Source organism: Xiphophorus couchianus, chromosome 11 (assembly GCF_001444195.1).
Source record: "Xiphophorus couchianus chromosome 11, X_couchianus-1.0, whole genome shotgun sequence".
NCBI lineage: Eukaryota > Metazoa > Chordata > Actinopteri > Cyprinodontiformes > Poeciliidae > Xiphophorus > Xiphophorus couchianus.
Window position 1 is genome coordinate 17,563,107 of NC_040238.1, and position 24,260 is coordinate 17,587,366.

Consider the following 24,260-nt stretch of genomic DNA (forward strand, 5'->3'; position numbering starts at 1 on the left):
TAATCCGCATGCTTTACTGAAAGAGTGTGAGGTAAATACAGTATGTCTATCCCTTCCTCTGCTTGCATCTCCTCTGCTTTCCCATCTCTTCCCCTACAATTCTCTCTCTTTTTGTCCTCTTTCTATGCTCTGCTCCTGGCAAGTGGAGAGCGGTCCATTCTCTGTGCGTCTGTGGGTTTGTGTGTATACCTGTGTGTGCACCCACAGAGTCTGTCAGACTCTCGCCGTTTCCAGCACTCAGCCCAGAGCCAATGCAAGCATTGCCAGAGGGAGCGCCTGCAATGTAGGGCGCCCGGCGAGCTGGACGCGGGCAGAATATCAACGCCACGCGGCAGATCCTCGGCCCAGCAGCCCACCTGCTGACTTACGTGATCCAAATTCGAGGACGGGGTGGGGTGGTGTGGGTTAAGGTGCAGAGCGGGTAGCTTTGGGAGGGAGTTGGACTGGTGAGGTGAGGTGGAGGTTGAGGGAAATTGCCAGGTAGTTTCCAGACCCACTTCCCTGCGTTGCGCCCAATTAATCAAGGCTACATCTGTGTTGGATGGACCTCTTCCTCGAGGGGAGGAGGCGGAGTGGAAGCACTTTTTGTCTTCACACTTTAATGTTCCCGGTTCTGTTCTTGTGTGAGTGAACAGAACCACATGTGTGCGTGCGTGTGTGCGTGTACTACCTGTGGGAGTGCTCAGCGTGCATGTTAAATGCTTGAGGAATAAAGAAAGGTTTGTCTGTTTTATGAGTTCTTGTGACTAACCCTTTCTGGTTCGCTCGCCTCCTCCACTTTCAGATTATTCTTGGGGTTTCAGTGTCAGCAACAGGCCTGACCTCTCGCCCTGCCCCTTCCCGTGACGCACACACACACTCATCCACCCCTGCACGAATGCACGCACACACTCCTCTCCTGCTCTACCTGACCTCACCAGGAAAAGGATCATTTTTCAGCACCTGCATTTATGTTTACCTCGCGAAGCTCCTGGCGCACCTGGAGCTGAGATAGCCGCTCTTCTTTCATCTCTGCTCTGGAGCGTGGTTGCATTTTTTTTTCCTTCCTCCCCTGTTTGGCAGTTAAGTCTCAAGTCTCTTCCCAGTCTGATTCATATGACTAACCAGTGCAACAATACGGGCCAGCGCTTAAATTTCGAAGCAGAACTGCCGCTTCTGTTTGGATGCAAAATCCCAATTTCTTTTTCCAACATTATTTTAATTATCATAAAGATGTCCTGCGCTCGCTCTGTAGTTTAACTTTAATAACAAGATAGGTGCACAAGCCTATATCACTGTCACTGGATGTCCCCCCACCCCTGGATTTTAGGGTGATTCAGTACTCTAAATCAGTGAAACCTCTATCGCAAGCCATTTTACCTCCTGCGATAAATCTGTGCAGACGTGCCCCATCTTGTCTGCCTGTATATTAATGAAAGTGTGCGCATGTAGCTGATGATGGTGTGTAGAGGCCTGGCATAGCGTGGCGCAGTGCAGAGTGGAGAGGAGAGACAGCTGCCCTGACAGATGCCGGGAGGCAGGACCCCACTGGGAAGCAGAGGGAGGGAGCTGGCACTGCCTCACCCCAGCGGAAACACCATAGGCTGCAGAGGAAATGGGCAGGGGGACAAACCAGGGGCTCAGTGTGTGTGGGGGTGTGTGAGAGAGTGTCACTGTGTATATGATCTACTTTAAGAGGACCTTGGCAGTTGGTCATGTATGTTTGTGTTCACCTCTGATCCAGTACTTATGTCCAACCAATCAGGTGAGCCACGTACTTCAAGATTGAGTCAGTAGGAAAGATAGATCCTTGTTAGGAAGACGCAAATACAGGCAAGATCTCAAGCCGTATCTAAGGGGGAAAAAACTGGAAAATTAACAGAAGTTTATTTTCTTAAACAGCTCACAGATATTGCTATGACACTAGCCCGGTAAAAACCAGCTCCTTGTTTTAAGTTTTGCTTTAGGGGCCGGACAATTGGCCACTGAGAAACAATTGTTTGCTGGAGGAGTGGACTATGCCGAAGTCTTAAATTTCACCCAATCGTTAATGTGCATGCAATGCAGCAGTTCCACACTATGAAGCTTACTGGAAATTGTGTGCGCCCTAAACAACTATCCCAAACTGCGACAACATATCTATTAATGTTAGTTCAGTATTGGAAGTGTTGCCAACATGGACTGATCGGCTTCATTCACTGCCATTGAAAAAAATACAACCATGGAAGAAAATCTACGTCATCACTCACAACGTCTGTTCACTGGTCAGCCTGATTAAAATTCAATCAGAGAAATTGAGTTCAAAGGGAGAAATCCCAGACAGAGCACTGAAGGGAGATGAGAATCGAGTGGAATGAAAGCAAAAGCCAAGCTACAAGTACATGTAATACCAGACATCCACACTTCAGAGGAGGTTTATAAGTGAATATTAATTAAAAATACTATTAAAAAAACATGGAATCTACTTCAGTAATTTCATTGAAAAACCTTGTATATAAATTTATTACAGACATATACTGCGACATAATTTCAAGTGTTTAATTAATCTTTCTAAATTATTTTGGTTTTCCAGGCCAAAGCAAAGAAATTAACACAGAAATGTGATATTATGACCTTCACAATCTTTGGGAAAATTGCTGACTTGACAGTTGTCCAGAAGACGATCACTCTCCACTTCCACAAGGAGGGTAAACCATAAAAGGTCACCGCTGGCTGTTTATAGACTGCTAAATCTGAGCATGATAGTAGAGAGTTGACTGAAGGGAAAACTTGAATAGAGGTAAATGCAGATTTGAGAGGACAGCGAGTCAAAGTCTATCTTTTGAGGGACTAAAAGGGGTTTATATACAGACTGTGGCTACAGTCAGAAAGTCAGAAGCTAGCTCGCAATGTTACGAGTGTGGTGACATTTTCAATACATAGGCTACCACTGTCACTCTCCTTGTAACAAGCCACTCTTGAACCAAAGACAGGATCAACAGAATCTTACTTAAAGGAATGAATGCTTTTCATGAGTCCTTTTTTCACACCAATTTCATTTAAAAATCAATTTACCAGAGTCAGGAAGAAAACTGGCGATGCATAAATTCCAAGTCACTTTAAGTGTGAAGTTTCCAGTGTGAAGTTTCCAGATTCAGCGAGGATTTGGGGAGCCATGTCACCTGCTTGAGGTGGTCCACTGTGTTTCATTAAGTGAAAAGTCAGCACAGCTATTTGCCAGGAAATTTAAGAGCACTCCACGCTTTCCTCTGCTGAAGAGCTTTCTGGAGATGTGGATACCATTTTCCAGCAGGACTTGGCTCCTGCCCACACTGCCAGAAGCACAAATACTTGGTTTTATGACCATGCTATCACTGTGCTGGATTAGCCAGCAAACCGACCTGACTTACACTGCAAAGAGAACCTGTGGATTATTGTCATCAACACCTGACTAAATAGTGCAGATGAGGTGTTTCTATAGCAACCTTACTGAACACCTCAGCACAGCCAAAGGGTTGATCACCTCCATGATCAGCTGCACTGATCCAAAAACTCATGCAAATGGAGCCCAGACCAAGTTCTGAGATTAATTACTGAACAGTGCATGTAGATAATTTTCAATAATAATAATTGTCCAATACAATCTCTATTTTGTTGGGTTTATGTAATTTATTTATATTTGGAAATATATCACTCTGTGTGTCATCAAAACTAGGTAGTAGTTTCACCTTTGAATTTGAATACTTAATTCCAATCTAACTTTTTCTGATATTATTTCTAATTGAGTTGTCCATCGTATATTTATTGGTTTTTAGTAAGCCTTTATTGTTTGCCAAGCTGATTCACAGCAGAGGAGCGTTTATATCATAGAGGCATTGGTACTTTATGTTGTGACCTTAGCAACCCTCAGTTCAGCTCCAGGTCACGGCACTATTTAGTTTGAATTATTTACATTTTTGCTTAATGTACTCCTGCCTCTGCTTCATTTAACAGGGATTAAAAATAGGCAAGTCGTGCAACCTTTTTCCCCCTGCAAATGCATTTCTAGACAAGTAATAAAAAATATGTATCACTCTTTACCAGTGATCGCCAGGAGTCTTTGATGTGACAACAACATTGTAAACTGATGTTAATATTACACTGTATTTGTTTTCTTTTAGTTTGCTTGTTTTGCTTTTGCAGATAGATTTTTAGGATAAATATTAATAACAAGGCACAAATGGCTACTTTATAATAGATTCTGTGCAAATGATCAATACTTCAAATGTATTATTTGCAATAATAAAGTTATTAGTATTTTATAAACAGTAGAAGCTCGCACATATAAGTGTAGTGTTCCCTTTTTTCACAGAACTATAAATATCTTGTTAAAATGTAAATATCTGCCACTCATGAAGAAAAATAAAACCTGACCTGTTCACATTTCTCACAGGTCAAATTCAAGAAGAAAACCAGGATGTGTGTTATATAAAGATACAAAATAATTAACACACAATAAACACCAAGGTTAACAAGGTTGTTAACAATCAAACAGATGCTATGTTTTGTGTTTCTGTTGAAATATGAATGGAATATCTGTATTTAGACACGATACAGCTGTAAAATATAATGTTCTGACAGCAGCAATTCTTTTGGTTTGTTTCTCCTCTAACTTCACACACACTTAGATGGAAACCATCTGGGAACTTCAAATTTATAAGTCTTGTCACACATTCTCAATAGGATCTATGTCTGGACTCTGGGCCATCTTAAGAATTGAAGATGCTAGGAGCTAAACCATTTCAGTTTTGTTGCTCTGTTTGAAAGGGGTCTTTATCCTTTTTTTAAAGTGTTTTGTAATAATTAGCAAGTTTTCTGTTCCTGCTGAAGAAAAGGCATACCCACAACATGATGTACTCAATACCATGTTTCACCACAGAAATAGTCAAGAGTTCAGGGATAATATTAGTTTTCTCCCAGGCATAACATTTAGCAAAATGTTCATTCATGCTGCACCTTCTATCATTGAATGAGAAGAATTTTATGACATATTCAAAGCCTGGGATTTGAACCCTGCACTTTTGTTCACTTTCATTCCCAACTACTGTGTTCCAGATCTCCGCCACTGTACTAGAAAAGCTTTATTTATAGTGGGATCAAATTAAAATGACAACAATGAATGGATGAATAAATGTCATGCTCTTTCTGTGCTTTTGTAAGGTGATGTATATCATTAATATCTGACCAGATAACAGTATTTTAACAGTAGCACCACTTTCAGACTGATTATGGACCAAAGATATGTGTGCTAACACCCAACTTTTGTATTTTTTTAACTTTAATAACACAAATGTGAAAAAATAAATCCATTAAAAGGCTTATTTTATGAACTTATTAAGATAATAACTATCTCTGTATCATACTTGACTCCAAATTGTTTTCTAATTTCAGAGCACATTCACATGAGAGTTACTGGATCATAAGTCTTTATCAGTTTGGTAAGATGGGCTTGTTGCTGTGCGTGCGCTCTTTAGTAAGTGTAAGGGATGCTGCAGACCTGGTTTGCACGCAGTGTGCAGAAAACTAATGCAGCAGCAGGGACGCACAGTGGGGAAGTGTTGCCATGGTGAGATGGGCTATCAGGCCCAGAAAGACCGTCCTTACCCGTCCACATGTTCACTGCAGCTGGGTTGGCTGCTGCTGCAGTCACTGATGTGTGGTCGAGGTAGACACACTGTTTTGCACAAATACAAAACACTAAAACTGCAACAATATGTCTTGGATTTGCACAGATAAGCAACAGCTACAGCAGTGATGCTCAAATCCAGAGGCTACTTCAAACTGTGCTTCCTTCTTCCCCCTCTTCTTCCGACACAGCAGCTGACAGAATGAGATGTCCTCAGAGATCTTGTCCACTGGGACCAGCAATGTGGAGGCAGAGCCTGCAGAGAGGAACAGTGACAGTGTCCAAGCACAATGTGTCTACTAAAGTCATCTGTGTGTGACGGACTAAGGAAGCAAAGTTTTTGTTACCCTGAACATTGTTGGAGAAACCATGGATGTTGTGTATGTGCAAAGACATGAGTGTACAGTTCAATTTTGAATAAGCTCATTCACTTTCTTGCTGATAGTAGATTGCGATGTTCAGTTCCACTGTTTAAATACATAGTTAAATTCAAGCACATTTATTTCAGATGAGCTTCTATGCTGGATCTGGCATGAAAAGTTTAAAATCTGATTAGAATTTTTGTGCTTTTATCTTAATTTGGTCCCAAATCCTGGACCAAACAGTGGTAAAAGATTGATTTTTAAACCTACTAGAGACCCACTTGCATTACGGTACTTTTGGAACTCATGCTTCTTTGTTTCTGGGCATGGCTTTCTTTTTGTTACAGTTGTTCCTTTAAATCAGCAACACTCTCATGAGGTGTTGGATTTCAAACTGAATTTGTCCTGTTGTTCCTACCCACAATTCTACACCTTCCCCTAAATAGCAGCTAGAGGATCGCACCTAAAATGTCTGTGCATGTGTGTTTTTGTGTGGATGTCTGTTCCTTTCAGTTTACCACACGTTTCCTATTGATTTCTTAACATTATCTTTGTTAAATATGCTAGCGTCTCAAAGTAATCAAAACTCATTTCTGCAGTTTATTTAATTTGTATTATGACTGCCACGGTAATTTCAGTGTCTGTATTCTGTTGAAAGAAAAGAAGAAAATTGTTTTAACAGTCTACAAAATAAACACAAGTTGTACCTGTCTGGAAAAGAGGAGTTAGACTGCACAATAATTTTTTTTCTATTTTGTAAATGTTAGTGGCACAGTTTATTTCTTGATTATTAATTCAGTTGTGCCATTCAGTTTTGTTTAAATTTGTTTCGGTGATATGGGTGCCAACACAGAGAGAGTGAAAATATGGCTGGACATGACTTCTACACTAACAATATTGGACTGTTATCACTTTTCATGTGTCCAATTGTAAATAGAATATACTGAATCAAAAAGTAAAACTTAGTTGCCAAAAAAAATATATGGCATTTTTTGTACGTGTAAAGCCAAAATAAATGCAGGTTTAAAACATCTTCTATTGGGGAGGACTGGCAGATTTTTACATGCTTGCGGTATTAGCTTGGAGGAGGTGTAGAAATGACCAGTGTCTATTTCAACACAATTTTAAAGCAAAACGGAAGTGAATGCAAATACTGTTCATATTGATCAGTATGACTGGATGGCCACATATGCATGATCATGTTAACAAATAACTTCCATGTCTAACAAAAGATGTTTAAAAATTATTTTGTACAATGCTCTTCCTATTAATTTGCAACAAAGAGGAAAACTAACCCTATTCGTGACCTTTGGTTTGCCCCAGGGATCCATTCTGGGGCCTGTGCTCTTCTCGCTTTACATGCAGCCGTTATCTGCCAGTCACTCAAAAATTCTCCACTCTATAAACTCTATTCACAGCTGCCTAAAGGACATTAGGAATGGCTCTCTCAAATATTTTTTCCACCTAAACCGAATGGATGTCGTTATGTAATGTTTCACTCAGTCTTTGTCTCCAAGCTGGAAAAATATCAATCAAGTATCAATATCAATCAGTCTTCCATGTCCTGCTTACACCTTGTAAAAAACTCTGCTGCTAGCTTATTGACAAACTCACACAAACATCAACGTTATCACTGCTGTCCTTTTATATCTGCACTGGCTCTCGGTTCAGCTAAGGTTACAGTTTCAACTGGTTCAGCTAAGGATACAGTTTAAACCACTGCTGTTTGCTTTTAAAGCACTGAATGGCCTTGCATCAACCTATATATCTGAACTTTTGAAAACCCACCAGCCCAGCAGAACTTTATGGACTGCCGGTCAATATCTGCTGGAGGTGCCTCGCTCTGTGGGTGAGCAATGAGGGGACTGGTCTGTTTCTGTGGCTGGCCCAACATCTTGGAAATGTCTTCCCATATATGAACTGTTTTTGTCCAAAGCCAAACTTAAAGTCATTTATTTAAAAAGGCTTTTGATGTTTGACTTTTAGTACTTTTATGTTTTATTTTAATGTGGTTGTATTTTCTAGCTTTTTACTTGGCACTGTTTCAGTTTTAATGTGTAAAGTACTGTATTTATTTGCTTTATTTTGTAAAGCATTTGGCCAATGCAAGGTGTTGTTGGTGGGTGTGCTCTAGAAATAAAGTTTGAAGGATTGATTAATCACCTGTTTGCTGTTGTTTTTCAACCAACCCCTCAAAATACATCTCTGTATCCTTTTAGGTGTAATGAGAAGTCCTGAGGTCATGCAAAGGGCCTTACCAAGATGGCTACCAGCCAAACCTGTGATGCATAAAAGTCAACATGGCATTATTGCAACCATTGGCAAAAATTGCTTAGTGCAGTGCACAGCTAATAACTCAAGGCTCTTCCTCACTGCTCTTCTCTATTCATTACATGAAGAAAAGGTAAATTCAGATTATATTTTCTTTTTGTGAATAAATTAAAGGTATTACAATCATTCAAATCTAATTTCAAATTCTGCATATACAACTGGTATGTCTGTGTATGGGAAGAGTTTAGATTTGAAATATCAGACAGCAGAAAATGAGAGAAACAAGGAGAAGATGTGTGTGCACAACCAAGACTGAAAATGTCAATTTCCCAGCGTGATGCCAGCATTGATCCAGTGTGACAGAATGGGTTTCATTGTTCATCACAAAAGGAAGCAAAGCATTTTGTCATTCCACAGAATTACTTAATTGTTCCACACCCTGCTCCACAAATTAGAGTAGCATTGTTGCGTAAATGCGCACATTGTGAAGTCACTGTGATCTGTTGCAGAGGAGTGCATTCGATGATGTATCTTATTTTTTGTTAGTACATCAGCATATTGTCTGTTAAGCTGCCAAAAGTGCAACAAGGGGTACCAAGCAGCAACCCATAAAATGTTTTCAGAAGTTATTGCAATAAATGCTGTCTGCACTTTTGTAGATGCTAAGACCACTGCAGCAAAATGTGTTAATCAAAAAACAGGAAGCAATGACAGTGGGGTGTAGCCGGTGATTCCAACTTATCAAATGTAAAATTGTGTAATCTTTCATTTTCAATGAAGAGAACAATATTATATTTGAACTTCAAATGTTATTTTAATAAGGTTACATGGTGGCAGAATTGGTATCACTACTGCATTTTAGCAGGAATGTCCTGTTTGGAGTCTTTTTTGCATCAAATTTGCATGTTCTCCTTGTGCATACGGTGGGTTCTCACAGGGTACCTCAAGTGTCCCTGCAAGGACAAGTGGGTTAGAAGATGGATGAATATTAATCTGAAGCTACTCTTTAACAACAAATGCCCTTTATCCATCCTTATCACTGAACGCTTGCGACAACCCTTGTTGCACAAAGCTGCTTGCACTGTTTTCGTCTCTCCCTCGGCCCCCTCCGTCCTGTCGCACTTTCAGACACGCCCCTGGTCACGCCCAGTCTTCCCCTGAATTCACCCGATTGGTCCGCTGTTCAAACTGGTTCATTTCCTGTTTGTCAAGATGACCGTTTCCCTCCAGGCGGTTTCATAGCAACAATCGCCGCCACCAACGTTGACGTCACTTGCTGGAACTATTAAAATTAAATCCAAGGATGTGTAATTCCTCACCTGTTCCTAATCGCATCCGAGTGGCTTCAATTAACGTGGACCGATAAAGACAAAAAAAAAAGTTAAAATACATCAACTGTTGTGAGCCAGCCTCTCCGACGTGGGAAGCCGGAAGTCATGGGAAGTTTGTGACGTCAAAGATTTAAAAGTTACTCGTAAGTCCTAGAAATTCAACAAAAATTAAATGACCAAGAACTAATCATTTAAGCTCAATAATGATATTAAATTGTTACTTTTGTCCAGTGCAGATATAAAGAAAGGATTCCTGGTTCTGCTTCCTGGGAGACTGTCATGTGACCAGTAAGTCTATTTCTTCTTTTTTTTTTTTTTGTGATATGCATAATTGTAAATAAAATTTTAAATTACAAATTTTAAATTCTGTATGGGAGCCTATGCCTGCTCTGAGAAGACAAGAAAAGAATTCTCCTTTTTAAAAAATTTTTAACAAATACTTTTTGTCTTTAATTGTACTAAAGGGTCAACAGTGAGGAAGTGTATGGTCCTGGTGTGATTGGTTATAAAATAAAAACAAAAGTAAAATAACTTTGCAAATGCTAGTTGTCAGGAGGGATATGTGGCTGGCATCCCATTTAAAAAAGAAAAAAAAAACTTGTAAACCGTCACACACTACTGCGACCTAAATCAAGCCACAAATCAGTTTGAAACTAACAGTCTCCATATGTAGGGCCATGGATTAGTTGCATTAGGACCAGTACTCATTATCTGCCTGGTAGGACATGTACTGGAATACTTCATGGTGGCTTTGCCATCCACTTGAGAACTCCCACCAAATTCACACAAATATCTCAAATCTCTGGTCAAGAAGGCCCAACGAAGATTACATATCAACTGGGATTGCCTCATAAACTGAAACATTCCCAACAGCTGCTGGTGTCTGTTCACTGATCCTCTTTGGAAGCGTTCATAGGACACTGGTGTGTTATGGCAACAGCTCTGCATATGGTCATAAAATCTGTGCAGAAGACCACAAACATAGATCGTCATACTCTGGAAGAAATGTACACCAATTGCTGTCTGGGAAAAGAACTTCAATTTTAACTTGAAATTTTCATGTGATTAATCCTTTTTCTCTTTTGAAAAAGAGCCACTGACAAAACTGTTGCTGCCACTGACTCCATATACATGTTGCTTTTCTTTCCAAGGATTTTACTTCAGGCTCAGAGTTTATCCTGGTTCAAACCACACACAAAAAAAAATCTGCTGCTACAATTCACTCCTAATTTAGTCTCGGACAGAAAGACGTTCTGAACGTGTCTGAACGTGTGTTTTTTTTTAATGAGTCGTCTTTGTCTTCTCAAACAGACTCAGCAGCAGATGACTGCTGCACTGGGTTCTGTTGGAGTTTGGTTTTTTTTCATTTGAAGAAGAGTTTTCTCTCCACTGTCGCCACATGGATTCTCTAACTGAGTATTGCTACAAAGTTAACGTAATGCAGAGAACCTTTTAGTGGTGCCAGATGTTCGTTCAGGAGATGCAAGTGACTCAATGCAGTGGACGGAGTTTCCTAAAATAGATTTCTTTTTTACCTAGTTGCATAATAAGATAGCATTAATTACTTTCTGTTATGACAGGGGTTGATCTGAAATTAATGTTATTGAATCTGTTTAAATTATTGAATTAAACAGTGTAGTTGTGCTTATACATTTATCTTTTAAAGTGTGTTGAAATGACACTTCCATCCATCCATCCATTTTCTGTTCACCCTTGTCCCTAATGGGGTCGGGAGGGTTGCTGGTGCCTATCTCCAGCTACGTTCCAGGCGGGAGGCGGGGTATACCCTGGACAGGTTGCCAGTCTGTCGCAGGGCAACACAAAGACATACAGGACAAACAACCATTCACACACACACTCACACCTAGGGAGAATTTAGATAGACCAATTAACCTAACAGTCATGTTTTTGGACTGTGGGAGGAAGCCGGAGTACCCGGAGAGAACCCACGCATGCACAGGGAGAACATGCAAACTCCATGCAGAAAGACCCCGGGCCGGGAATCGAACCCAGGACCTTCTTGCTGCAAGGCAACAGTGCTACCAACTGCGCCACTGAGCAGCCCCTGAAATGACACTTGTTAAAGTAAATTAACTGATTTGAACTAAATAGATCTAAACTGTCTTAGCGTTAGTTGTATGCCTCAACTATTTCCCTGCCTCTAACAGGCTGAAAAATGCAGGTGTACCCTGTATTTTGTTCTATCCATCTTCCTATCTACTTCTCTGTTCAGTCTGAAGAAAGCATCCTTACAGCAGTGTGGAAATAGTTCAGGATGATGCAAAATGTTAGTGTTCCATCGCACATAAATATTAGCTAGTACTGCTTATAGCAGTACATCAAAGTATATTGATAGGCCTAAGGGGAGATACTGCACACCTTAAAAAAAGTTTTTACTGCTTCAGAAGTTGCAGTAAAAATTATTATAACCTGGTTCGGTTGAGTTATTACAATTTGGATAAAAGTAATGTTGGAAAAAAAAGAATCCTGTGGAGAGGCGTTGGAAAGGCACGAGCTTACCTGAACTCTCGGCTTGCTCTTCTGTGCTTGAGGCTTAAGGCTTGAGGCGGCTCACCTAAACCTACAGTATTAGAACTGAGCCCCTCATGTTCATGTTGATGTTGTGGGAAATGTGAGCCTCCAGTCTGATAAGGCAGAAGATCACATGGAATAAAACTATGATATTGCTAGTTCAACAGCACAGATTTGGCTCATTCTATAAAAAAACAAAAAAAACAAACAAACAAAAAAAACAGGGGTTCGGTGAAATTGCAAAAGATTTCTTTCGAAAACACGTTTATGGGCTTAACTGTCATCACAGAGTTGCATCTTGCCTCCCCACTGGCTCATAAATGCATTCTAACCATGGTTGTCAAACTGTGGTACAAATACCATGGGTGGTTCTTGGGCTGCCATTAGCGGAACACAAAAGAAACTTTGGAGTTGGAATTATTCACAAGATAAATGCAAACAAATTAGCCGAGATGAGATGGAAAACAGCAAGTCATGGACGAATACTGGTGGCAACTTATGCTGGTCCAAAACTGCTGAAGCTAGAGACTGTAGCTGAGAATGATTTCAAACCTAACTCTCTCCTTGAAAACCAATGACCTTTGCTAACTAATATGTTCAGTAATCAAACTACATGCTATTAGCTTTTCAAGCTAATATTTATCTGTGTTTGTCAGCATGCTGTACTTCAAACACCACAGCAGAATATTTGTTAGAGGAGGTTGTAACTATACTTTGGAAATTTGAACAAATACAAATAATGAGCGCAAACAAACTTTTTTTTTGTGGTAATTAAGTTGCTGATATTTCCATGTGTGTAAATCATGCGTCATGCAGCTGCATCAAAGAAGATATGTTACTGTGTTTCTACCTCTCATAGTTTAGAAAATAATACTGGAGTACTCATGATCAGTTAATCTATCAAAGCTTGGAAGGCATATTTTTATAGATCATTTTAATTTCTAAACTCTGTAAGATTTGTTTACTCAATAATAACGTCACAGAACATCACGTTACCCCTTTTGACAGTTTTATATGAAAGGCAGCCATGTTGGTTTCTGAGGTTAAGGTTTGTTAGAAACTTGTGATTCTTACCCTTAAAAAAACTGACTTCTATGTATCTGTCTGTTTATTTTTCCAATTTCAAGCTTGGAAATTTGGAGGATAGGCATGCCAAAAATGGATAAGAATGTGGTTTTTCTTTTTATATATGTATGCATACACAAAAATAGAAAATCCAAATCCTGTTGTTGTTTTACATATGTCAAAAGAATGATAAAGTTATGATTTTTTTGAGGTTTACTTGTTAAAACAAAAAGTTTAGAGCTGTTGAATTATCATTATTAATAATCATAATTATAACTGTTTGAGTCCTTCTTTGGCTGGGTGCCTAGGATCATTTCAGTTGTCTGTCCGGCGTTTGTTTTTGTAAATTCCGTATCTGCTTTGTTTCCCTCACGGACGCCCAAAAGTCACGAGAAAGAGAAGCAAAAAAAGCTGCAAAAGTAATGTAGCGACATTCACACTCATCTCCTCTCTCCATTCCTGGGGGAGGATCCATTGCTTCCCAAACACACATCACTGCCTGAGGGGCAGAGTGACGTTCAAGCAGCACCATTTCAACACACTCGCATGCAGACAAGAACGGGTGTGCACACACAGAGGTGTGTTTGTGCTGTCCTACTGCAACACCCCAGACCATTGATTAGACAATGCTGAAAGTCAAACGGGCTGACCACAAATTAATGATTAGCAGCAAACAAAGATATGCAAGTGAGATTTTCCTTGCAGGATTGAGTTCAGTAAGTTTTTACAGGCGTTTGGTTGAATTCTGTTTTCTGCTTGTTTTCTTCGAGAATGCAACTAAACTCTTGGTTGTTTCACTTTTGTTTAAACTTCACAGTCTGCCAGACTCTCTCCCACTAACCTTATCTCTTATTTTATGTCCTTCCCTTTCTTTGGAGCTTTTCTTTGTCTTTTACCTCTACTTTATATTGCAGCTGCATGCCTGGTCCAGTCCTTTCTCCGCTTCCTGTAATCCTCACTGCCTATGTTTTCTCCTCCTGTCCTCCCACTCTTTGTGGACTCTCTTGCCTCACACCTTCCTCCAACCCTTTGACATGCTTCACTTCATGTTATAGGCGTCACATGCTGCCTCTACGAACGGTGTGCGGACAAGTATCCGTACGCATCTCGAGTGTGACCATTTTCCGCAGGAGGCGAGCGTGAAGGAAGGATGAGAGGGAATGAACAAGGAGGGGAGAGTTTACGCATGTAGCCCTTAGTTTGTTAATAATTAATGTGTCACAGGTTTGCAAAATTGCCTCACGTTCTTCTCGCTCCATCTTCCCTTCTTCCTTGCTCCCTCTGGCTTTCCTTTCTCTTGTTCACTCTGTCTTCTTTTTCCTCTTCCCTCGTGGTTTGAGTCCCCTCTCCGTCTCCATGTTTCCCTAAAACACACGGCTCTCTCTGGTGTTGCTGGAGGATGAAATGCTAATACACACGTGGGGAGATTTCCCGATTTGCTTGAGCTGGGCAGTATATAAAGAAAAATCTCAAATTTTCTTACTTTCTCTTTCTTGTGTATGTTGTGGCCTTCTGGTTGAGTTTCATCATAAAGAACATTCATATAAATCAATAAAAAAAGGCCGTCAATAAACATAAAAGAAGGTCTCCGTGGTCTCCTCTTGCTGCAGTGGCCATCACTATGCCAGCCATCTAATGCTTTAGGGTGTTGGACTGCGCAGGTGGCAGGTGACACGGATTTCAATAAAAGGGATTATAGCTGTGGGGACTGCAGAGAGGAAAAACAACATGCTAATGGATGCCAGGACGGTCAAAGACGTGACTTCAAAATGTCCTGTGGATAAGAACAAGACTTTTTTTGTGACATTACATTGATTCAGTATGTATTGATGCAGTGTGAGATATTATTTCAACACACGAGCAAAACAAGTTTTACCATCTAACTTGCGTCTTAATAGAAACTACTTATTTTCTAAACTGCACAGGCATGTATGAACACTGCTGTAAACATGCATTTCTCTCAAGCTCCTGCTTCTTTGTCACACTTAAATGTTTTAATTTTCAAATTTTACAATCAAACAAGAGAACTCAAGTTATCATCCATCCATCCATTTTCTAAAACCCTTGTCCCTAATGGGGTTGGGAGGGCTGCTGGTGCCCGTCTCCAGCCGGGCAAGAGGTGGGGTACACCCTGGACAGGTCGCCAGTCTGTCGCAGTTCAAGTTATCAAAAAAATCAAATGATGAATTAATTTATTAAAGAAACAAATAAGTCAATCCAAGCCAACGTGGCCCCTACTAAAACTATTACCTAGTTGTTTCACCGTTAACGGCAACAACAGCCATCATGCAGTTGTTCGGCTCTCTCCTTTTTGAGTATGTTTTAAGGTCATGCTACAGCATCTGTGCTAGATTTACGTCCAGATGGCCCTACTGCATAACCAAAGAGTGTTTATGCTTAAGATCATAAACTTTTGGCTGGATTTTTTGGTACGGAGAATTCATCGTTCCTTCAGTTAGGCAAGTCGTCCAGATCCTGAAGAAGCAAAGCCACCCAAGAACATCCAAGTTATGTTCTCTTTCTAAAATTCTGTTAGTCGTATACCAGATGGAACTGAATGCATATCTTTCATCATTTGGGGAAATGTGTAATGGGCCTTTCTGTTCATTTGGTTTAGCCATGGCGTTCTCACAGAAAGTTCTCCGTGTTCTCCCGGAAAGTCTCTTATTTTCCTGTCTCTTTCTTCTGGTTGAAAAATTAGCATTGATCTTAACTGAGGTAAGTGAGGCATGCAGTGTTTTAAAATTAAGCTCCGGGTTGTGTTTTGACCTCCTGGATGAGGTTTTTGATTCACTCAGGATAATTCCTGTGGGCTGAGCATTTATTCCTTTTTGACCTCTTCTATCCAGAAGCATCAATACTTCTGAGAAAATTATCCAACCCTTGAATCGAGGAACCTGTCCTGTGTCAGCACACTTCTGCACAAAGCATTAAGTGTCTGTTAAAGACATAATTTAATGTACATTAAATGATGACATGCACTTTGCTTCTCATCTCTTTTAGATTATTATTTTTTTGATTAGGAAATGTTCTGATTAAGCCTACTGCATGTTAACAGATTCTGTTTAAGTTATTTCTTGATTTTTTTTATTTTATTTTTTGAGTCAGGCAGTAATCAGGCTACGGAAACTGAACCAAATAATGCGGGTAATCATAGTTATTTCCTGATTTAACAAAGGGGTAATTATGTTTTCACATAGGGTTAGGTTGTATGGGATAGCTTTTTCTCTTTAATGTCATTAGAATAAACCAGGTTGGTTTTTATCTCGTTTTAAATAACCCGTCTTTTATTCTGTCAAGTTGGTGTGAATTTGAGAAAAGAATCCCTGTCTTATCTCCATCACAAGCCACTTAGGGTGCTCAAGTGGGTACTTCAATGTTCTGAAGTGTTATTGTGACACTTGAGCTTTTTCTAAAATACTATGCCAGGTCTTGCATGTGTAGCTCTAATTACTGGGGGTATCTTAATACTATATTTTTAGAATTGATGAGTTTCAAATGTCAATTAAGACGGGAGATATACCAACCAGAGTTTTGTGTCCAATGTCCAAACTCTTTCCTGCTTTGATTTACTGATACAGATTATAGTCAATTCCAGTTTCTCTTCAAAAACCTGTAATTAACAGGACTCAAAGTATTTGTTCTCTAGCCTTACTGCATGTTTTCAAACAAGCATACCTGAATGTGCCTTTTAAGCATAGCTTTAGTTCAAGCTGCTCTTTATTTGATCATTTTAAGTGAATATCCTTATAGTGTGTATTGTCTAAAACACTAATTTCTCTGCACGTTTACATAACTTCATGAGGCCATTACTCCAGGGTATATTTAGTTTCAAGCTGCTATTATGCTTGTGCGGACAGAGGCCAAGTGACAGCAATTTAAACAAGAGCTTGTCAAGCTCTTCTCATGTCTGGAAGGCTTTACAGTGTGTCCCCTGGCAGGTGCTGGACTTATGTGTCTCAGTAGGTGGACAGAGGACCGCCGAGTGACCTGCTCAGGACAGCTGCTGACATAATGAGGCCAGTAAACAAGCATCTGTCTCACCCACTGAAAGGTGAACCCACTCAGACCAGGCCATTTCCTTTTCCTTCTTCTCCACTGTCCCCATATGGCTGTAGATGGCAAAACTAGAGAGGGTGAAAATCAAAACAACTCCTGCAAAATTGAATTAGAGCCTAGATATGACCACCAGCTAGCTAATGCAGGAGTTTGAGACTCTTTTAAGACTCAAATACTTTCTTAAGACATGTGTTGTTTTTTTTTTAGGGCTATAAACTGCTTACTGAGGTCATACGTGAGTAGTTAACTTCTATTGTGACCTACTAAGTACTATAATCTTTTAAAAATCAATCTTACTAAGTTTATATTAATACTGACTAACAAACTCACCAGCAGCTTCAGTTGGGTACATGATTACTTGCAGGCATCTACACATGAAGATAATTTGCTACAGTTCAAACTGAGCATTAGAATGGAGAAGAAAAGGGGTTTCAGTCATTTTTGAATCTGGAATAGTGATTGGTGCTAGAAGAGCCGGTCTGAGTATTTCAGAAACTGCTGATCTACTGGGATTTTCTCTTTGCAGGGAATGCCAACAAGAGAACATGCAGTTGCCGTGTGGGGGAAAATGCTTTGTTTATGTCAGAGGTCAGATAAGAATGGTCAGACTGGTTCAAATGATAGAAAAGCAACAGCAGCTCATATAACCACTTGTTACAACTACAGTATACAGAGCTTAGTGTAAAAACAACAAAATCAATAGTTTAGACGCCTGGTGTTGGGATGTTGGTGTGGAGTTATTTTTTTCATCACATTTTGGGCCCCTTATTAGCAACTGCGTGTTATTTAAATCCCACAGCCAACCTGAGTATTGTTGTTAACCATTTCTGTCTCAGTGCGCTGATTTCCACTTCTAACAGGATAATACATCTTGGCTTTGAATCTAGATTATGCCACCATTGTGTTCAGCGATACATTTTTGGGATTTTTTTTTTTTTACCTGTAGCACGTACTTTAAAGTATTCTTACAATTAAATTAGACAAAATGTCATCATGTTCATAGATACTGTAAAATAACCTATGACCTACAAACATAGGAAGGCTGAATAAATAGGATTTACTGCTTCATGAGACAATAAATAGGGCTAAGGCTGTTGAAGAGAAAGAATAAGGAATATTTTTCACTCTTTTTCTGCAGAATGAGTCACTGTTGGCAACCTTACTCTCAAGCCTGATTGCCTTGTTGAATTTGTTTTTGGCTTGGTGACGTACTCCCTGTATCCCTTCTTGAGTGCCTGCTTCATGATATTCATGAGAAAATTTCATGAACCTTTGTGGTGTAATATTGGGGAAAAAGATACTGCATTATAGTTATTGGGCCCCCTGAAAAAAGCTTTGTTCAAGTTTTAATCATAGGAATACGAAATAAAGCCTTTGTAAAGGTAGATTTGGGTTCTGCAACACTGTTTGTGCCAAAATCCAAAGACAGGTAGCAGCTGCTGTTCATGCTGTAGAGGGAAGGTCATTAAGCATTTGGGAAGCAGAGTAGAAGAACTGGAGCTAGGTGGAGTGCTGACCAGAGAGTTAAGGGCCAAGCAAGAGAGGGAAGCAGAGCGTGGCGTATGAGCAGCGTGCAGAGCTGGAGCATTGCCTGGAGGTATAGGGGTGCGGCTCGCTCTGTAATGCTGTGTGCCTGCACCAGAGTCTTCGGTTCATTCCCATCGCAGACACGGGCAAAACAGTAAGAAGAAACATCTGTGTTTTAAATAAATCTGTTGCTTGTCACTGCTTGGCATTGACATGAAATGGAAAGGCTTCTTCCACTGTACTCCTTAAAATCTTTTGGACTGTTTCACCTGAAACGTAGGGGAACAATGCTGCCATGACACTTAAAGTTTGTCTTGGAAGGTCTTAAGAGGTATAGAATTTGATTCTAATATTTGTTTGTAGGTCTGGATAGATGCAAAGTAAAAGAAAATAAAAACTCAGGTATATTTTAAGACCTTTTTCCTTTCCCATTGCTTATTAGATAAATATTAGCAATCATCCATCTGTCCATTAACTGACCCCTAAGTTCATCCATCTGTCCATTTGTCCATGTCCTGACCCCTCAGTCCATCTGTCTGTCTGTCCATCTATCCAATGACCCCTCATAGTCAATCTGCCTCTCCTATCGACTCCTCAGTGTGGTCATCTCTGTCTGTCCATCTAGTGACCCTCAGTCTGTCTGTTAGTCCATTTATCCATTGACCCCTTGGTTCGTCTATTCATCAACCCCGTAGATTGTCCTTCCTTCTGGTTCTCCGTCCACCGACCCTCGGTGCATTTATTCATCAACCCCTCAGTCCATCCAGCTTAAGTTGTTCATCCCTCAGTTTGTTCATCCGTTCGGTGGGACGAGCAGTTGTCTTATCAGATCCTGTCTTGAGTACAACAGAAAGGCGAAACAGTAAAGTCTTGCATATTTCAGTTGAAAAACACATTTTTACTTACTTTTTTTGCTGATTTAAGGGGTATAGATTTGCTAAATTCAGCTACTTTGATGTGCTCACAATTAATTAATTATTAATTTGAGCTTTACAAACTAGCCATTTGGAGGTCATTTAGAATTCTTAAAATTTGATGTTTTAAAATAATTATATTAAAAATGTTGCACTGTTTTCACACATTTAAAGAAATATTCCAATTTGTGCGTGTGAGTGTCGTGTATCTGTATTCAGTCCCCAGAGTCAATAACTTACAGATCCACTGATGCAACTACAGCCATAAGTCCTTTTGGGAGAGATGAAAGATCTTGGTAAGACTTTTTTGCAGGATGAAAAATAGATTTCGTCTCTTCTGACTAGAGCACTTTCTTCCACATGTTTGCTATACTTCCTTCATGGCTTATGAAGGAGCCATGGAGGCTTTTTATGGCTTTCTTTCAATTAACTATTTTTTACTGTTTAAAAGTGCCATTTGGTTGGAGAAAGAAGCACATACAGTAACCCTGTGTGTTTGGGGTCGAGTTGAGGCTGCAGCATCATTTCAAAAACTCAGTTTGCTCACATATCGATATTGGTCTACAAAAGACGGAAAAATCCAGTTGAAGTGAGCGACAACATTTTCCAGAGTTGACAGTTACACTTGTAAACGTGGAGCCTGTCAGACTCTCTGCAACTGAAATATGCAGTAAGATGATATTTGAAACCACTCCCATCCTACGCAGGTAAACCCTACAGTGTGAAACTAAGCTCTAGCAAAACGTTCATAACAGTGTTACATATAAATAAGGATTATTCTGAGGGTTGTCCTGTCCAATCTTTTCTGAACAGAGCATGCATGTTACTTGTTCTCATTGTTCCCTTTTGTGGCTGTTCTTGGTGACTAAACATTTGAACTGTTGTACTTGGTTGATATTATTGAGCCAGAAAACATACACATTTCAAAGCATGACACTTAAATAAATCATTGTTGTTATTTTCACTCTTCTCAAAGCAAACAAGTTGAGCCTTTGGATACTTGTCTTTGTCCCTTTGTCATATCATAATTTTTAGTTAATTTTCACAAGTTAAACCCAATATTTTTGAACCTGAAAAGATGACAACATGAAGTGAACTAAAAGATCTAAAATAAAAAGCAACAGTGCCTAGATTTAAACCAAACTTGAGTAGTTTCTCCAATCTCCTTAGATTTAAAAAAAAAAAAAATCTTGTAAAAAGACAGTTGTCCATGCAGTAACTATCCAATAGGAAGCTTGGACCTATTTGCGCAGTTAAATTCAGGTGGCAGTTTTTCTTTTGGCCAGGCAGTGTACTTTAAAGATTTGTTGTCGTGTCAGCCTTACAGACCACTCAGGTTTTCTGGTCCAAGTTTTTTCTGCAACCAAAAGAGTCAGAACCAAACATGGAGAAGCAGCATTCAGTTCTGAAATCTGGAACAAACTTCCAGAAAACTGCCGAAACAATTAAATAAAAGCCAAAAACCCACCTATTTAAAGTTGTCTTTGATTATTAATAACAGGAACATTGATTGATGTACAGTATTTGATGTAAATTTGTTGATAATGCTTGATGACAGCCAAATGTAAGATGTGTTGCTTGTTTCATAATTGATGTTTAACATGTAAAGCTGCTGTTTTGCTGAAATTTCTTATACAAACAAAATCTACTTGACTTATCTACCTCTTCAAAGATTATTCCTTCCTTTAGCTAAACTCTACCGATCATGAGACTTCAAATCAAATATTTCACATACACCTGTGTTAAAAATGATCCATTCAGAAGTTCTTCACAGATTTTGTTCGGCTCTAATATGCCAGACAGACAGGAGGACACTTCTGTCCCTCATGCCACATCACAAGCATAGTTAAAAGTTCTGCTCCTCCTCCGGTCCCTCCTGATCCAAATGACAGAACCTCAGCAAACGAGACATATGAAGTCATAATAGTCATGGGATACGTGTTTTACACCTCTGCCACAATTAGTGTTGCCACTGCCAAATGAAAACCTTCATCTCTTTATTCTTCAGAGAAGCTGCACAGACACTGAGAGAAGGCCAGAGATGCAACACAGTGTTTTCCCATTTGACCGAGACCTGAAAAACAAGTCACACAGAGCAAAGGAAGAAACTGGTGGAAGCAGGATGAAACGGAGTAGGTAGGGAATGTAAAAAATAAAAAACAAAGCAAAGGGACAGGACATGGAGCAGAATAGTGAGTTCGGGGGGGGGGGGGGGGGGGGGGTTGTCACTCTCATTCAAAGGAGGTCCTTGACTTAATAGGCAGGTCTGGTGACTAAACCACTGGAGTGCAAACGGTGAAAAAGAGCTTTGGCAGATCTAGAGTTTTCCAGTCAAGCCACCCCTCCTCCCCTCTCTCTCTGCAGACAACTCAACAACTGGCTCGCAGCCTGTTTGCCTGACTACTTGCCCCCAAGCCATACCGCATACCTCACACCGCCATGGACAGAGCTCATGGCGCAGCACACCTCCATCACACCGCAGCGTTAACGGTTCCCCAGCTCAGCATATTAATAATGCAGCGTCTTCATCAACCAGACGGAAAACTGATAAAGTTGTGTGTCATCAGTACGTTGTGGGATCTTAATTTGCGACGCAAAAGTTCAAACATGGGCCCTGAATAAAATCTGTTGTATTGTTCGAAGTTTTTCTGGGGTTTCTATTAGAGGTTACTGTGAAGAATTTTTGCTTTTAAAATAAAACTGTAACTATAAGCATCTTTGAGTCTGATATTGCAGAACAAACTTTGTCCTTCTTTGGAATGAGAAAACATCAATCTTTAAAGTATCAAACAAGAATAAATCAAAATTGTTTTTCAAAGCATTAAGGTAATTTCAAAGCTAACTTTTAAACATAATCTTCACTATTGTAAATGATATGTTGTCTGGAAATCCAAAGTGCGGCTAACTGCTGTTGTAAACACAAAATGGTTTGTTTTCTTGCTAAAAAAAACTTTGGTGCTTATGTCTTTGGTGGCCATTGTATTATTCAGTCATTCCCAAACTTCCAAAGTCACCATTCGACTGAAAATTTTAGTCCAAAAGAAGAAAATAAATGTGACTGTTGTGAGCCACAGGCCTGACATTTAAAAAGAAAAAGTTGTAAAACATACAATATATTTGTTAGTGTTAAAATTAAGCAGGAAAAGTTTTTGCTTTGAAACAAAGAATAATAAAAGTTCTTAAGAACTGATTTAACAAGGGTAAAATTGACATTGACATTGTGTTTGCACTATTATGATGTTTATGGACTTCTTGGGCAGCTGAATCGTTTTCTCAACCACGAGACATCATATTTTGTGTGTGATCAGTTCCTGCCAAAACAAGAAACTAAAAGTACTGAATCCATAACTTCTGTTTTGGAAAACAAAAACTGATGCTTCACTGTTATTATTTGCCATAACCAAAATATGCATCGAAACAGCTAAACAGATAGTTTAGCAGAAGTCAGATAAGATACTGAAACATCTATGAGGGAAACTTCTAAAACCAAGTGCTGGTTAAAGGAAAGAAGCCTGAGAAAATGATGGGCTGTCCCTAAACTGACCCTGCAAGGTCACAAAACCTGAGCTTTGGTGTGTTAAGCCTCTACATGTATTCATTGCCTCTTTTTATTCACACCTGGAAAAGTCCTCTTCTATTATTCTCCTGCATTGTAAAGGTGTGTCAATAACTTGACACCTTTTGTCATTATTCATGTGCTTCCTGGAGTGAGCGCTTTCCATACTACCCATAAGTTTATTAGAAGTAGGATCTGCTCCTGTTAATCTTTATATTTCTACAGCATCTATAAATCTAAAATTGTATAAGTACATTGTATGTGTTTTAGCTGCTTTATCCCTTTTGCTTTGGTGGAAAATCTGATAAATGGTGGGACACAGAAAGGTTGGGTGAGTATATGTGGTGTTGGGGGTGGGTGGTGGTGGCCAGGGCGTGAGGCTGCGTCAAAGCTATGATTAGCAGCGACCAAGCTACGCTCTTATTGATTGGCACAGAGGAGACACTGGGCTGCCTTCCACCACACTCTAATGAGAAGCCCTGACCTCCTCTCGTCAGCAAGGTCACCAAAAGCCCACTGTAATTGCACTTTCTCTAATGGCGTCGGTCACGCCAGCACCCCAGCCCTGGTAATGACAATTACCATAATGTCATCGGGCTCCACAGGGGCTGTCCAATCATCTGTCATTTTGGGAGATGGGATGTTAGTCAACTGCTGCTGGAGATTAAAAGGTTGCAACACCATGTTTGATTATGATACCTTCTCGCACTGAAAGCTGGTTCTTAATCATCGTGCTTCAACAGTCAGAAACGGGAAGATTACACATACAAACATACACACACTGACACTCAGAGCGCTGCCTGTACACTTCGCTTATTCAAGGATATAATCACAAGCGTATTTATAACTGTGAAATATTTTTAAGAAAATACAAAGTCAAGGTTTGAATTTGTTCATATAGTTTTATCTTTTGACTTCAGCTCTAAAATCTGTTTTTTTATTAAATGTTCTCTAAACATACAAATGATAGTTCTCTTTTATTTAACTTACTTCCTTTTACTTTGAAGACTATTTGTGAGA

General features: G+C 39.7%; 1 long non-coding RNA gene across 1 annotated transcript; it reads left to right on the forward strand.

Moving 5' to 3' along the window:
• Positions 1 to 9,812: 9,812 nt before the first annotated feature.
• On the forward strand, positions 9,813 to 22,399 carry LOC114152501 (uncharacterized). The gene is made up of 3 exons (XR_003597132.1): positions 9,813 to 9,875; positions 21,693 to 21,820; positions 22,049 to 22,399. It is a non-coding gene; the product is annotated as an uncharacterized LOC114152501 (long non-coding RNA).
• The last annotated feature ends 1,861 nt before the right edge of the window (positions 22,400 to 24,260 follow it).